The sequence below is a fragment of the Pleuronectes platessa genome, chromosome 9 (assembly GCF_947347685.1).
Source record: "Pleuronectes platessa chromosome 9, fPlePla1.1, whole genome shotgun sequence".
Lineage (NCBI taxonomy): Eukaryota > Metazoa > Chordata > Actinopteri > Pleuronectiformes > Pleuronectidae > Pleuronectes > Pleuronectes platessa.
Genome location: NC_070634.1, coordinates 12,336,835 through 12,352,043, shown reverse-complemented (window position 1 = coordinate 12,352,043; position 15,209 = coordinate 12,336,835). Strand labels below are relative to the sequence as shown.

General features: G+C 45.1%; 1 protein-coding gene across 1 annotated transcript in view; it reads right to left on the bottom strand.

The window, feature by feature from the left end:
* The window catches only part of sema6bb (sema domain, transmembrane domain (TM), and cytoplasmic domain, (semaphorin) 6Bb), a 127,960-nt gene extending 120,344 nt beyond the window's left edge, over nt 1-7,616 (bottom strand). Inside the window, exon 1 of the mRNA XM_053430196.1 lies at nt 7,441-7,616. The gene's annotated coding sequence lies outside the window, so the exon portion shown is untranslated. The remainder of the gene's footprint in view (nt 1-7,440) is intronic.
* Nucleotides 7,617-15,209: the final 7,593 nt, after the last annotated feature.

Below are 15,209 nucleotides of genomic sequence, written 5' to 3'. Positions count from 1 at the left end.
AGTGAAGGGACACAGTGGGTCTCAGGCCACATTAATACCACTATGTTTACGTTTGAAGACGACATTTAAAAAATAAAGTGTTCTTTGTCCATAGCAGAATTTTGGCTCTGTATCAGTTTTAAACCCTGTCCATACTAACACACCCGAAAATGTTTATCACATGACCAATCATGTACATTGCGTGTGTCCCAGTGTAAACAGGAATTGTCTCCTACACAAATGTAAAATTCAGAGTTTTAGCAGCTGTTAGCAAATACAACGGGTTATCCTGACGAATCAGCCAAGGCTACCATCGAAAATACCCAATCAGAAAGCAGTTGTGAGTCTCTGTCCGTCCAGACTCAAACGGGGCCAGCAGTGTTTCCAAACTTCTCCAAGTTTCAGCAGCTCCACTTTATAAACTGCAGTGAGTCACAGTGTTCTTACTCTTTGTCGACCAGGAAACCAGAGTATTCTTTTTGCTCTTTCAGCATGACTGACTCCCCCAGGTCACAGAACGAATTAAGCTGTTAATTACCTCAAAGCACAGAACAAGTGGTCGCCTGGCAGCAAACTTAAGACATAAAAAGAAAAAAAAGACTACAGTCACAAATGTAGAGGCAGAACACTGGTAAGATAAACAGAGGCCAGAATAACAACAGCTGAAGCCACAGCTCCAAAAGTAAACAATTTCGTCACCAATCAGGACGGGCAATGCCAAATGAGCACATTCTCATTTTCTTTTTGCAGCTTCTCTGCAACCATAAAACTACAGGATGGAGACATTTGGGCTGGATGTTCCCCTCAGAAATGAATCAGCTATAAAACAACAGCATGATACTACCAGTCAGGCCCACAGGGCATGGTTGTTGTTGTTTTTTCCAGATTCACGCTGTGCAGATGTGGGAAATGATTCAGGATGTGTGTGACCAGTATCCCCTCCTCAAAGTCTCCGACCATACGGTGGTTAAACTGCGCCTTATTAGTTATCTGCTCAGCTATCACAGCAACCTGCCGTGGTAAATAAAACTGAGGAATTGTACACACTCTGTCTGTAGCTGCTATAATAGAAATAAGTGTTGCTATTTATATCATGTCAGAGAAGAAAAATATTATAATTGCAGTATCGCTGCTGGCGCTGAATGTGCTGCTGTGGGCTTTTGGGCCTTGCGGTGGCTTGTTACTTAGCTTTGATTGTGTGTTTGTGTGTGTGTGAGTGTTTGTGTGAGTGTGTGTGTACGTTTGTCTGTTAATAAGTCCACAAATCACTGCCCTTCCTGACCCCGGTCCCCGATTAGTCTCTTCTTCTCCTGGTCACAAATGTGTAACAGAGACACAAATTCTGTGTGTGTGCAGGTACATTATGGGGACTTGTCATCCCTATGGGGACAAATAGTCCCCATAACTTAAATCATTACATTTTAAGGTAAGGGCACGTTTTGGTGTTAGGTTATGGTTAGGTTCGGATTAGGGTTTAGATTCAGATCAGTTATCCTAACCTTAACCCTAGTAAGTAACTATGGTTCCAGTTAGAGTAAGTTACCGGGAAATCAATGTAAGTCTAAGCAATGTCTTCTGAAGTCATGGAGACCGTGTGTATGTGTATGAGGAAGAGAAAAGGGGAGGAGCCGCTACGTGAGCGCAACTTAATGACAAAGCAAACAGGCCGTGAAAACCATTCAGCTCAATCGTGTCCAGGAAGTAAACGTCAATGTCCGTCTCTGTCATGTCTGTCTTTTCATCCCGTCTCCCACAGTATCACTCGTGGACCGCTGCCAGCAGGATGGAGTTTTTTTTTTATACCCATGGAAATGTCTCACTTCTCACTGCTGCAGAGAATGGAAGAAACCCTGGCGCCTACATTATTCAAATATAGAAAAGACACAAACGCAAGAACACACTCTGCCATTGGAAGGGACAATAGGCCTACATGGGATGCCAGTTTAACCAACGGGAAGCATCTTTATTCAACAGCCACTTGGCCTTTGGTGATGGCTGCCGCATTCTCTGTTCTTGTCATACTGCGCCACCTCAGGCTTACACAACATGATACCGCTCCCACTTCTCCGAGACATTCTGTCACAGTTAAAGGGCATAGACAAAAAAATATTGAAATCATACACTTTGCAAACCCAGAGAGGAGGCCGGCCTGTGGCTCCCAATGACAGCAACCAGAGAGAGTTTTCAAAGAAAAATGAAAGACTGCCTTATTATTGACTATATCAGGCTTCCCTCTTTGAACTCCCTCATCTACTCGGAGCTGCTGTGGCGTAGCGCTGGATGTATAAGATCCATGAACAGACGGAGAAATGAGAGTGCGAGGAGGACATGGCTGGAAAAGAAAAACAAGTGATTAAAAGATAAAAGGGAGAGAGCAGATGATGGGGGAGCAGCAGTGTGTGATTAAATGGCAGAGGTGGTCCTGTTGGGCTGGAGCCCTTATTGCATTGTAATGGGGGGGCGGGATGATCCATGACCCTTTGTGTGGCAGCGGTAGCACCTAAGTGCGGATCAAACTGCCAGGCTGGACGAGCCCCCCCGGAAGGCTTCACGGCCTTGAAAATGAGGTGTGTAATATGTGTGTGTGTGTGAATGTGGGTGGGGGTGTGTGTGCATGTGTCGAGGGCTCGCAGGGTCACAGGCAAACGTGTTTATCCTGCTGCTATGGCAACCCCTCACAGTAGCCTTGGGCAAATAACAACAAGCAAAGGCTGTGTGTGCGTGTCTGTGTGCGAGAGGGAGAGAATATGCGAAGAGGGGATTTAGAAAGACGAGGTGTGTGATTTAATATAAGTCATCAATTTATACATTTCACAGAGCGGTCCTGCTCTCTCCCCCCTCTCTCCCCCCTCTCTCCTCACTCTCTACCCCCCGAGTGCGGCTGGCCTGCACCTCAATCATCGGGCCCTTCCTTTCACCTTCTCTTTCTCCCAGCTCCACATGCTAAGTGGGAACATTGTTACGGTCAATTTGTCCCATTCAGGGTCACAGTAGGCAGTGTCCCTGCCCTGACAGCCCACAGACAGAGACCACACTGCCTGAGAGGCCTTGACATCAAGGTCCGGAGGAAAGTAAGGTGGCGATGGGGGGAGGAGGGAAGAAAGCGAAGGACAACAGGGGAGGGGGAGGAGGGGGGGGGGGGAAATACAGGAGTGGAGAGGTAATGAGGGGAACAAGCGGTAGGGAGGCAGAAATGCGGGAAAAAACAAGCGAGAGAAAGAATGACAGAAGGAAAAAAAAGAGAGAAGGAGGCCGGGGTGCCAGGTTGAACACAAACCCCAAAGACTGGGCAGCTCAATAGTAGTTCCTACCAGTCGGTCAATCACAGGTCAGACCGATGTAGATGGCGACAGCTCGGCTCACTACTAATCAATCTGCCTGAGTTTGGCCAAAACCCAGAGAAATACAAGACGGACAAGCTCGTGGGAGACAGGGACGCAGGTGTTCACGCACAGATTTGGTGCAATATTGAAATGTGTTTTGAGGAAATTAAATGTTTACTCTCGGGACTCATTTTTGCAAGTAGAAACATAAGTTGAGGGGTCACTGAAAAGTTGGTCCGGGAAATAATGTTTTTCTCCGGGACCCTCTGGAGGTATGTGGAGTTTTCATTGGCCCTAATCCCAACCAACAAAATACTCCTGATTATAAACTGTTGACAAGGTGTTGATGTTGCAGAGTCTGACGGTTTCTGGAAAAACACGTTCGCCAAAAAGTTTTGAAAAGTTATTTTTACAGCTGTGAGCAATGGAAGTCCATTAATCTCTATTGTGTGAAGGTTGAGGGAGTAAAATGTCAACATATAAAACCTAAACATGCACCATGGTTAGATCCTGTACTGTTTGAAATCAGTGAGACAACATGCATCTCTGCAACAAGGGAGAGTTAACATGAGTAGATCACTTAAAGGTAGCACCTTAAAAACACGGACCACTTCAGAATAATCAAAGTTGAAGCAACAACGGCTGAGATGTGTCTACTTTGTGTTGGTCCAGGTCCAAATACACCAGATCCTACATTTCCCACGATGCAACTCAATAGCCTCATTCATCAGAACTCCTCTTTTTGTTTCAAACCGCACACATTCTGAGTGTAACGCAATTCCAAATCAGAGAAAACCCTGATGACATCAACTGGGTTATTTTTTTCCTGACTTTGGAAGCCTCCCTACAAACCAGTCTTTGTTGTACCCTACCCTAACCCTAACCCTTGTGTAGTTATAAGTGTAGTGGCTTCTAACGTAGATGATAACATGGAGTTAAAGAGGGGGTTTCTAACTAAAAGACCAATCTTGATAACCCGGGCCGCATTCCCCCTCTCACCACTGGAAGGTTTCAACCCTTTAAAATCAAGTTTCGACATAATGGGAATTTTAACTCACGTGTCTCACAGAACAGATTCTAGAAATTATGAAACATTATTCCTTTACCTCGGTCCGAACTTGCTTTGAAATTTGAATCTTATTTTTTATTTCTACACTGGCGCTGCCCCAGGTCCACAGGTGATGTGAAGCCTCGGCGGGCTGCAGCAGAGGGAGGTGGTGTTAGAGGGATTAAGTCCCTGTGTCAAGGCACCTGTTATTTCAGCGCATATGGGTCCAACACTTGCTCCAACGCAAGGGGTGCAGAGCGGCTGTTGGCGTCCGGAGCGAGGTACAAACAGGGCGTCCATTCAACCGAGGCTGGACGGTGCTGAATCACACTTGTGTGGGGGCACAGACACACTGACTCACACACATGCACACGCACAAAGGTCCGAGGAGGACAGGAAGGCAAACAGACACAATGTGATGAACAATTTGCCTTATGTTTCTCTGTGTGATAAACACACACACACACACACACACACAATCACTCAAACAGCTCTTCAAGCTAATTGGCAGGTCACGGTGCAGACAGCGGGGATCTGTCAAGGACCTGCGCTTACACTGGGATGCTGCAGATCTCCCCCAAATTAACTAACTTTATAATAAATCACTGGGCACTGCTAGCCGAGGATTAGCCAAGCTCCAGTGAGCACTTTGTCAGGCTGCGAGGAGAGGCACTCAGGGAGGGGAGCAGACGCCGCCAAAAACTGACATCAGCACTGGGACCTTGGAACGGGACGAACCATCCCGCCTGGTTTCCTGGGCACACATTAGCCTCGTTATCAGAGTTCTCCATTGACACAAAAATCCTTCTCCGATATGAGGCTTGTACTTTGAGCAATTGTTTTGTCTTTTGGGGTTGTTTTCACCAATTCTCAGTTTTAGTGTTCGGGACACCAGCTCGATCGTCAGGTACACGGTTGCTACTATTGCTTTCCTTATGTCTGCCTCACATAATTCTCAGTGCAATCTTACCCCCCACTGAGTCATCCCTTTTGGCAGGAGCCGAGCTTCCTGCAGCCTGGTTATTTACATACTGACTGAGAAAAACATTTATCCCCCCTCACCAGCACTTGCAGAAAGAAATTAAACCCATTTGAAGAAGCTTATGATAAATTCCTTCAATATCGCCAAAACAAAATTGGCTTTCGCAAAACCGTTAGAGTTAAATCTTGACTATAGCATGTTGTTGTGGTTATTGAAACATTTACAGCATATGTCATCGCCGCAGCTCCGAGGGCCGTTTCTTGGTTTAGTTCTTTCCTCTATCTCCAGCTGGACTTAATAAAAGTATAATACAATGTAATAAGTGTGATTTATAGTCGGATTTCTCCCTGTAACTTTCTATAGGGGGACCTGAAGCTCCAACAACAGCATCATAGGCTTCTGTTTTCAACTCTAAAGTCACGTTTTTGTCCTTTGCTCCCGCGCAAATGAAAACTAGACCCAGCACAATAAGATCAGAGATCATATCAGCGGTGCAGTTCCTGTGTTGTCGACTAATTCCTTCCCCCCGATAGCACTTTGTCTTGTAATTACTGGTGGTGTGATGGGCCTATACAAGAGGATGTCAGGACATGTGAGGGAAAGCGGGGCGCCGCTCCTCCTCCGTCATGCCAAACAAAGCAACGGCACAGAGATGATTAGACAATACCTAGTTTCATCTGCCTCTTGTTTCGTGGTTTAAAATTCTATCACCAACTACTGCCTCTCCGGTGCAGTACATCACCCCCTCTCCCCAATGTAGCATGTGAGCGGCAGAGGAGAAGGATTTACAGTATGTGTAAAATCGTAACCTGCGGCAGAAACCCCGCTCCCTGGCTGTCAGGAGGAGTAGGTGACAGCCCTGAGGAGGAGGAATTAAAGAGGCTCTTGGCCTCCGAGGCAAAGTGACACAGTCGGAGTGACAGAGGGGTTAGTGGAGGTACTGGTATTCCCTTGGCTGTGTCCACCATCACACTGGACAAGGGGGACTGTCTCACTTTCTTTAGATGTGTCTTTCTCTCCCTCGCTCTCTCTGTCCTCCCACCCTTCTCTCTCTCCCTCACACACACACACACACACACACACACACACACACACACTGGGGCTCATTATAGAAAATCTCTGACCCTTGGGGACTTCACTTACTTCTCTGTCTCTCTTTCCAGTCCACAAACCTCGGCGCTGGACAAAAGGCAGCTGAAAGGCAATTTGAATTTGAAACAGGGGCCACAACAAAAACACTGCAGCTCCCAAATGGAGAAACTTTAGGAGAGTTGGAGCCAGCCATTGAGACTCGGCGGGTTCTCGCACAAGAAGAAAAAAATGGGGATCCTGACACTATCCAACCAACGAGCTCAATGTACTGTAAAGACAGCAGCTACTGCAGAGGGAGAGGGAGGGATGGCAGAGCCTGGAGGCAGCAGTGGTGGTGGACACCAGTGGCCCAGCAGGTAGAAAACACACAAATAGATCCTCCACCCAAACAAACAAGTGAGAAACACACACATTCGACCAGCCCCATGTGAGGAGAGGCTGTCTTTCTTTCTCCACTTCTGCAACTTGAAAATTTGTTTTTCTAATTTGTTTTTTAAATGATCTTAGCATGAAAAAGGGGAAGCAACACATTTCAGATTGACACCTGCTCAATTAAAGTGGATGAGTGACACTGGGATGTGAGGAGGACAATAACTGTAACATTAGGTAATGAATTTATAATCAATACACAACTGTCAGCCATTTTTCCACCCACGAGTCTGGGTCGTGTCATGATCCAGTCACTGGGTGGATGAGTGAGGTGAGGCGCATCTCCTGCTTCAGAAACCTGCGTGTGTGTCTTCTATGCGTGGCTGCGAGCTACGCAGTATGAAATGGGAAAAATTACACAATGAAAACCTGCCGTGGAGAACCGGACGTGCCAGTGGCTCCACCAGAGGATGCGTGGTGTGGTGTGATGGCTCAGCTCGTTTAGAACCCACTCTCACTAAATGCCCTGGTCTGATCAGAGTCACTACAAAGCGTCGAGGCGCGGAGCCTGTGCCCGGAGCGCAGCGCACCGCGACCCCCCCACCCCCACTTACCCAACCACCCATCGCGCAGCCCGGGTCACTTACCTCTCTGGTTGTCCTGGTGGGTCGAGAGGTGCAGCCGAACTGTGCGAGTCAATCGTGTGTGTCCCACAGGAAACAGCAACAGCAGCAACAACAACAACAACAAAAATCCGAGAGTTATCAGAGGAGAGCGCGGGCTCGTTAGTGCGCTGCCAGATCCTGCGCAGGGCTTTGTAAACTACTCCTCCCCGTCGCACCTGTCTCTGGCAAAAACTGATCCAGCGCGCCGGCCTGACATCCCCAGGACAACTGTCTCGGGGGGGGGGGGGGATGTGTGTCCGTGCCCCCTGCTACTTTCAACACACCCACACACACATGCGCACACTCACACACACACACGCGCGCGCGCGGCACCACCTGTCCCCCGGTGCAGAACAGCCCACAAAGAGCTTTCTATGTCGCGCAACGACACATGGCAGTCCTCCGCCGCTGTGCAGGTCTCTGCAGCAGTACGACTCCCTCGCAGACAGCCGCCCGAGACCCTCAAGTCATGTGGAGACGCCGGGAGCAGTGGATGATGAAATGAGGGGGGGGGAATGCAAAATGCAATTATGACCCATCCAGCAACGTCACTGGCACCGAACCAGCTGCGACGTTTTCCAAGATCACATCTGTCGCTGGCTCGCTGCTGCTGCTCGGCCCAGTTGTGTGTTATCAATCTCCTGTCACAATAGTTGCTCTATGTCGCCGCTGCAGCGCACGACTGCTGCTCTGTCATTGCTGCGTCTCATTCCAGCTCGGAGGGGAGAGACCGTTCCTTCTGTCCGCCGATGCGCCCCACACCTCCACAGACACACAAACACACAAAAAGCCGGGGGTCTGGATCCAGCGCGGGGGCAAATACGCAGAGCCCCACTCATCGGTTCACACAAAAACAAATTGTTCCTCTTCCGCGGGCTGCACTCCGGAGCTCTGCTGAGGTGGGACCACGGCGCTGGTCTTCTAGCGGCAGTGTGAGCTACAGCATCTCCACCACTGCTCCCTGCTGTCATCCACCAGAGACTCCTGGAGCCTGCCAGTGCCAAAACCTGAAGCAGAATTACGCAGCGACTGGAATGGAATTGATTAACGACTAATTGGGGTTTCGTTTTTTTGTTTTTTTGTTTTTTTTTGTGGAGGCGTCTAATCCCTGCAAAACCTCACAAATGTCAGAAAAACGACATCCTCACATGGTCATCGTGCGTGTACTGGGTTTAATGGCTGCAGCATGACAAGGGAAATTGGTTTAAAAGTCGACCCGGGGCGCGCATGCACCTGAGAGGGAGCACTGTTCTCCTGCTCGGGTGCAGTTTAACCCAAGGGACCGTTAAACTTATAAGACAACCGACGGTTTTGTAAATGTTTTTTTTTTAAAGATTACAGTGCTGACGTTAACATGAAACCACAAGGCGGATTCAAAGAGTCTTTTACAATAATGGTGACCTTTATAGCTAATATTTCTGGACAGTCAAGTGGTGCAGCAACGTGGGAAGTACCCGAAAAAAGTCCCACTCAGCACAACGCGGGTTAAAATAATCCGAGGTGATAAATTCTGACAAACACTCATTCTCTTATGCAAGATATTAGTTTCACAAAAAAATTATTTCGAGTTTTTTCTTAGGCAGTATTACTATAATTTGTGAGTCTCTAATATTAAAAAGCAGCCCCTCTCGCAACGATGATAAATATTGACAGGAAAATGTATTGGATTTTTTAATCTCATTATAATTCCTCCGAGTCCTGTTTACTGTAATGACATGAAATAATTCAGTGAACTTGAAAACATTTTCCCCTCCCTGAGTTTAAGGTCTCGCCGCATTTGCATCTTCCCATCGAGGCTTAAATTAACACAACAGAGGAATAATTTAGTCTCATTAAATCTCAATAAGCCTTCAGCTCATCATAATTGTTGCTCTTTGCAATTTGGAGCTTGTGTTTGATGTGGGTGTTCAATCATTTGTGGGGTTTTCGGTGACTCTCCCATAAACATTGTTCATCCTCATACTCACAGTACAAATGCCTGAGTAGCATATGGAAAAGCCTTCATGTGCAGCCGTGTCACTGGGTAACACTGGTGCTGTGCTATATGTGCTCGAGGCGTTAAGACCTCTCCACCAAATTTCGGGGGAATCTAAGCCACTTTTAAGCTTTGATTCATGAATAATTAATTCCTGAAATAATGACTTGTACCGGATTGAAGGCTCGTGTGTGTAGCTCCCTCTCTTTACCGTCTATTCTCCCAGGATCCCTTCTGATTCATTCGGTTATAATCATTGGTGCCAGAGCCGATGAGTCAACCTCTGATTTCTGAGGAAAAATGGAAAAAAGTCCCCTGATATGACACCACGAAATGAAGCCCAGAGGTATTTTCTTCAAGCTTTAAACCCAAATCATTTGAGATCTGTATACCTAATGTGCATTAAAGAAGAAAAGGTCCTAAAATGGTTATTTTCTCTCATGTCAGCAGAGATTTGGGATGTTGGAAGGCTGTTTCTTTGCCAGTCGGTAAACAAATGATGATTGTTCAGCAGGTGACATTCTGTGGAGCTTAAAGCCTGCTGTTATCTAACATTGATATTTCGTGGGCCTTTTTTTCGTCCCGCTTGTTGTTTGCTGTTTTATTTTTCCTTATCTGAATTTACACAGACAAAGTGTGCCTGCACCGGCACTGCAATACATTTCACACAGTTCACCTCATTATCCTGCCTGTGACTTTGTAGCCTCCACAATTAAAGCTTAAACAGCGAGATTCTGTCGTCCGGTTAACTTTGTCCATGCAGGGTCTCCAGAGGACACCTAATGTAAGTCTTTGTACCAGCTGACTGTAGTTTCAAAAGAAGAAAGCGCTTTGACAGCAGTATCATTATCCAGGCTTCTATTGGGCGTCTGTTACTCGCACATACAAAACCATCTTGTCCCATGTGTCCATAGGAACATGAGGTGTTCTGTCTTTTCAGCCAAAGCACTAAGGACAAGGTAGCTTTGACTCGAGAGAAAACCATTCAATCTCTGTCCACCCTTTACAGAAAGACTTAGGGGAAATGCACAAGGAGATTCCCATCTGTGAGTGGGCCTGTGTTTGTGTGTGTTTCTTCAAAGCGTGAGAACTCACACTTTTTATTGTTTTGTCCCAGCTGTTGAACTGCACTGTTACTCCACCCAAAGTCAGGGTTTGAAACAACTGCAGCTATTTTCTCTATTGATGTACTGTGAGCATGAGCTGTGCAAGTTTTGCTGAAGAGCAGCTGCTTTCGCCTCCAGTGACAATTATGCAATAATGATAGTTTTACTGAACAGTTTGAAAACATTAGCTAAGATTAGTCTCTGTCCGCTATTGGACCAAACAAGACCAAGTATTGTATTTAAAAATTTGACCTTTCCATTTGTGAAAGAGTTTTTCAAAATTTTAAGGCACTCGTGCTTCACATTAGTTTTCCCGTTTAATTTCACTTTATCCTTCTACTCCACTATAATGTAGCAGGAAACCTTTTTCTTTACATTCACTTCATATACGTCACACGTATAGCCTAGATGCAGCCAACTCATATTTTAGGCTACAATCAATAAATGTGATCTTTCTGGGAAAGAAACAGTAGTTGTAGTAGTTTCCTTTGAAGTTAAAAAGTTCTATCTCAACCTGCTACAGTAAGTGACGCTTACATGTTACTACTTCAGTATTTGATAAGACAGTAAAAGAACATCCTCGGAAAACCGAGTTACTTGGACTCTTTAACCACTATAGCTGCTTTGAGACATGCACTGAACTCTGCAGATCCTCCGTAACTTTTCCAGAGGAGGTACACGTGTAAACACAAATGTCCGAGTGAAGGACTCTGCAGTTTCTGAGGACTTTCCCTGCCAGGCCTCTGAGTATAGTTTCCGTAGAAAATCGGCAGAATACGATGTGAAACAGCTGTGTCACACACGTCCAAGACACTGACAAACATGTCAAAAGAGTTTCAGGCAATAAGAGCCAACACTTGAGTCTGTGGTTTTTAAAGAAAATCCTGTGATCTCACAGCGGAGTTAATACGTCACTTCCTGCCTCTGCCTGTTGCACACGACTGATCCATCGCTCGCCTGAATAATGTGGATTTGTTGCTGTTGTGAAAAGCCTCTCACTGCGTTGTACGTGTGTGAAAAGCAAACTGCAGGTAGCTCCAGACACAATTCCCCCGGATTATTTTGATGATATCACTCTATTTTTGCTCAAGTCAAATTTGAATTTATGACTTTTACCTGTAAGAGAGTAGTGGTCGTATTTGAGTTGTTTTACAGCTTCCAAAATAGAAGTTATTCAGGGAAACCCTGCAGTGTAACAAAGGATAGATGCAGGGAGGGAGGGAAGACTTCCACAATGACTCTCAGTGTACATACTGTAGTTACTGCTGACAATACTCTATTCTAAAATTAAACTGTTCTCCAAAAGTTAGTTTTTTAAATCCCTGGATCAGCTTATTATTCTTTTTACAGCTACTTTGCATACAAATGATTCAGGACACAGCAGCTTTGAGTCTTGTGCAACAGAGGAACTTACACCATTTCATCTCCTGTCAAAGTTTGTGTGCTGCTGATAAATAAATAAAGAAACGTTCATTTTGCTCATCCGTTCGCTTTCATCCCACTCGGTGTGTCAGTGCCGGCAGACTGGAGACCTGAGCCAGATAAAAGCAGAGGAGCTGCCATCGGAAAGCTTAGTAAAAAAAACATGCAGCCTTTGATGGGGAATGCACTTTTTAATCTTTCTACGACATGAGGGAACAGGGAAGGGCAGCATAGCCATCCTCCCCCGTGGGGCCTGCGTGTGTGTGTGTGTGTGTGTGTGTGTGTGTGTGTGTGTGTGGGTGTGTGTGTGTGTGTGTGGAGAAGGAGATATGCGTTATGTAAGGCTCAGATGAGGCTTTTGTCTGCTAACTTCCATTTCACCCATAGTTTGATCACAAAATAAAGATTCCTCAGTCTCCGCTCTCTGTGACCATTTTCCGTCTCACATGGTTCACCAAGTTGCCAACAAAGACACATACACTGTGTGCAGGGTTCGTGTGGTCACACAAATAAAACAACCCAAAATACTTTTTGTGCAAGTTGCTCATTGCGACCATAGAGTGATGGGTGATGCGTCTCCACTATGCAGAAACTATCTAGGAAGCAAATGCACTGAGGGGGCTGCAGTACTCTCCACTGGTGAGGGGCAGTAAAAAAACAAAAAACTCGTGGCACTTACTAACATGACATAAATTAATTAAGAAGCAATTTATAATAAAGAATAACTAGGTCCTTTCTGTTATTTTAAATTATCTAAATCTAGTGTAAACTTTTGTTGGCTTTTCAAATTAATAAAGAAATCCAAAATGTAAACCTGCACACTGTATTTAATACAACATCGCTATGTCGACTTTGTCCCTGCATTCTCAAATCTGAATGACTTCCAGTGTCCATGGTCAAAGACGCCTTTTGGAGCCAGAGTCTGCGCAATCGAGGGATGGCGTTGCCGCGTCAACGTCCTGCCCATACAAGCGCTCGACCAATCATCACTTAGTCTCAGCTGTCATGACATTACACCCATCATTAATAGCTTTATTGAAACCAAACTTACTAGCACTTGAACAAACTTCAGTGTGGTAAGAATAATCTGAAAAAGTTGTTGATGTTCCATCCACTTACATGGAGGCGGCTGGGTTCATGACCTATACTGCAGCCAGCCACCAGATGGTGATCAAGATGCTTTGGCTTAACTTTTAGGGAGCCATAATGTTGTCCATCATTATATACAGTTTTTGATTACGACACATAATAACTTTTTGTGGTTAAGCGACCAGTTATGGTCTAGTGATCAACATTCTTTTCAGCTAATGCCCCAAAACAACAAATATTATCTTATAGTAACAACTACAGGTACTAATCAGGAACAGAGCAAAAGTCCACATAGGCAGGAGGACTTTCAATTCCAACTTTTTAAATAACTGCAATTTTTCTTAGCAATATTCAGATAGAATTTATTTTTATTTTTATTCAAATATTACGATTTTATGAAGAATAATGTTTGAACGAACACATCCAATGCCAAATTTAAAGAACATTTTATTATCATTGAGGGGAAATTTGAATTGTTAAATTAGTTGATTTGGTTACCAGATTTCCTTACCTCGTTGTAATATGCCTGATCCCAGCCTGTAGCACAGTGAGAATCAGCAGCAAAAGGAACAAAAACAGAGCCTGACCTTGATAGCGACAGTCCCTGGTGTGAGCCTGCTCCAGTATTCAAACACGACATTAAGGCAGCGAACACAGTTTGGAGTTGTTCTTCTTCTCAGTGTGACATGTAAACAGTGAACCACAAAAAGGTCTGAATAACAAAGGCTTGCTTGGCTGTGAATAGGTGCAACGGAAAGCCTGGCTTTCATAAATGATGGATGTTTTTTCATCTCCTGTATCTGAAAGCAAGCAAACTCGGTTTTATCTTTACTGTTATATCCCTTTTCAATTTTTTTAGCAAATGCACAGCTATACTATTCATAAATTGTATTAATTATTCAGAGCAGAGTCCAAAGAGGACACCGTAATTAATTAACGTGTTGACTACTTACACTTAATATGAGATAATTTACAGTTGGTGTGTAAACAGACTTCCTCAACTTGGGAGTATGACCTTGTGTCACGCTGACATACTGCAGAGGCGGCCATCAATCTGTGGTGATGAATGTGGTGCAGAGATGTGAAGGTGGAGGAACCGAGACTGGATACGGAGTGTAAAGAAAAGGTGGAGAGAGGAGAGAGGAGAAAGGATGAGGACTCTTTGCTATCAGGTGAAGAAAATAGCATTGGGAAAAAAGGATAAAGAACCAAAAGTGTTCTGAAAGGGAAGGGGATCGATACCAAAACATTCAGAGACATCTTTTATAATCAGACAGGAGGGAGGGAAAAATCCAGGTCAGGAAAATCGACGTATAGGAGATGGAAAGTATGCACTTTGCCTCACCTCTGTAAGTCACAACAGACGGGCCTTAGTGTTTGGAGAAGGGTCCCAGTAATGTGCCATCCCTGTCAAAACTCATACAATCAAAACACTAAAGAGCCATAAATATTTCAGGGCCAGTCAGCTCTTTCCGTGTTTCTTCTCCACCTCCGCCGGGGCAGCTGACCCGTTGTCAGGGCTCGGGGGTGAAATACGCTCGCCAAGCCAAACAGAGGAGACCCAGAGAAATAGAAAGGCATACCGTCGCTGTTCAAAAAAACAGAAGAAGCAATGGGAAATCATAAAAAATAGTCTGAGGAAATTGTTCATATTCTGAGGAAACACAGGAAAGACTACCTGTCGGCCGTGGCAGCTCTTTTTATTTATTTGTTGCTCTTCATTTCGTATGTTGCGTTCGTTGACCTGGCATTTCCCTCTGACTGTGGTTACAAATCTATTGGATTAGTATGTGTTTTTAAAGTCTACTACAGAGGTCCCACCACAAATCACTTTTCTAATATCCTTTAAGCCGAAGGCCCAGCAGTGGTAAAAGGTCTGTAGCCAGTTAAGTTTTCCTCACAGGGCAATTTTACCCGAAAGATTAAAGACTGTTACTGTCGCCAAAAAACGTTCGATATGACTTTTATGAGCGTTCATTTTGAGCCTAGACTCTGTAAATGAACATACTCTCTTGCAATGTTCAACTCTGATGCACACAATTAGATTAGTTTGAATATTTGGCCTGTGGTGAATGGACTAGACCTCAATTTCAAGGAGGTTTCCAAGGGCTTATTAAAAAGAAAAGCATGTATAGAATTAGCTTGATGCAGGCCGACTG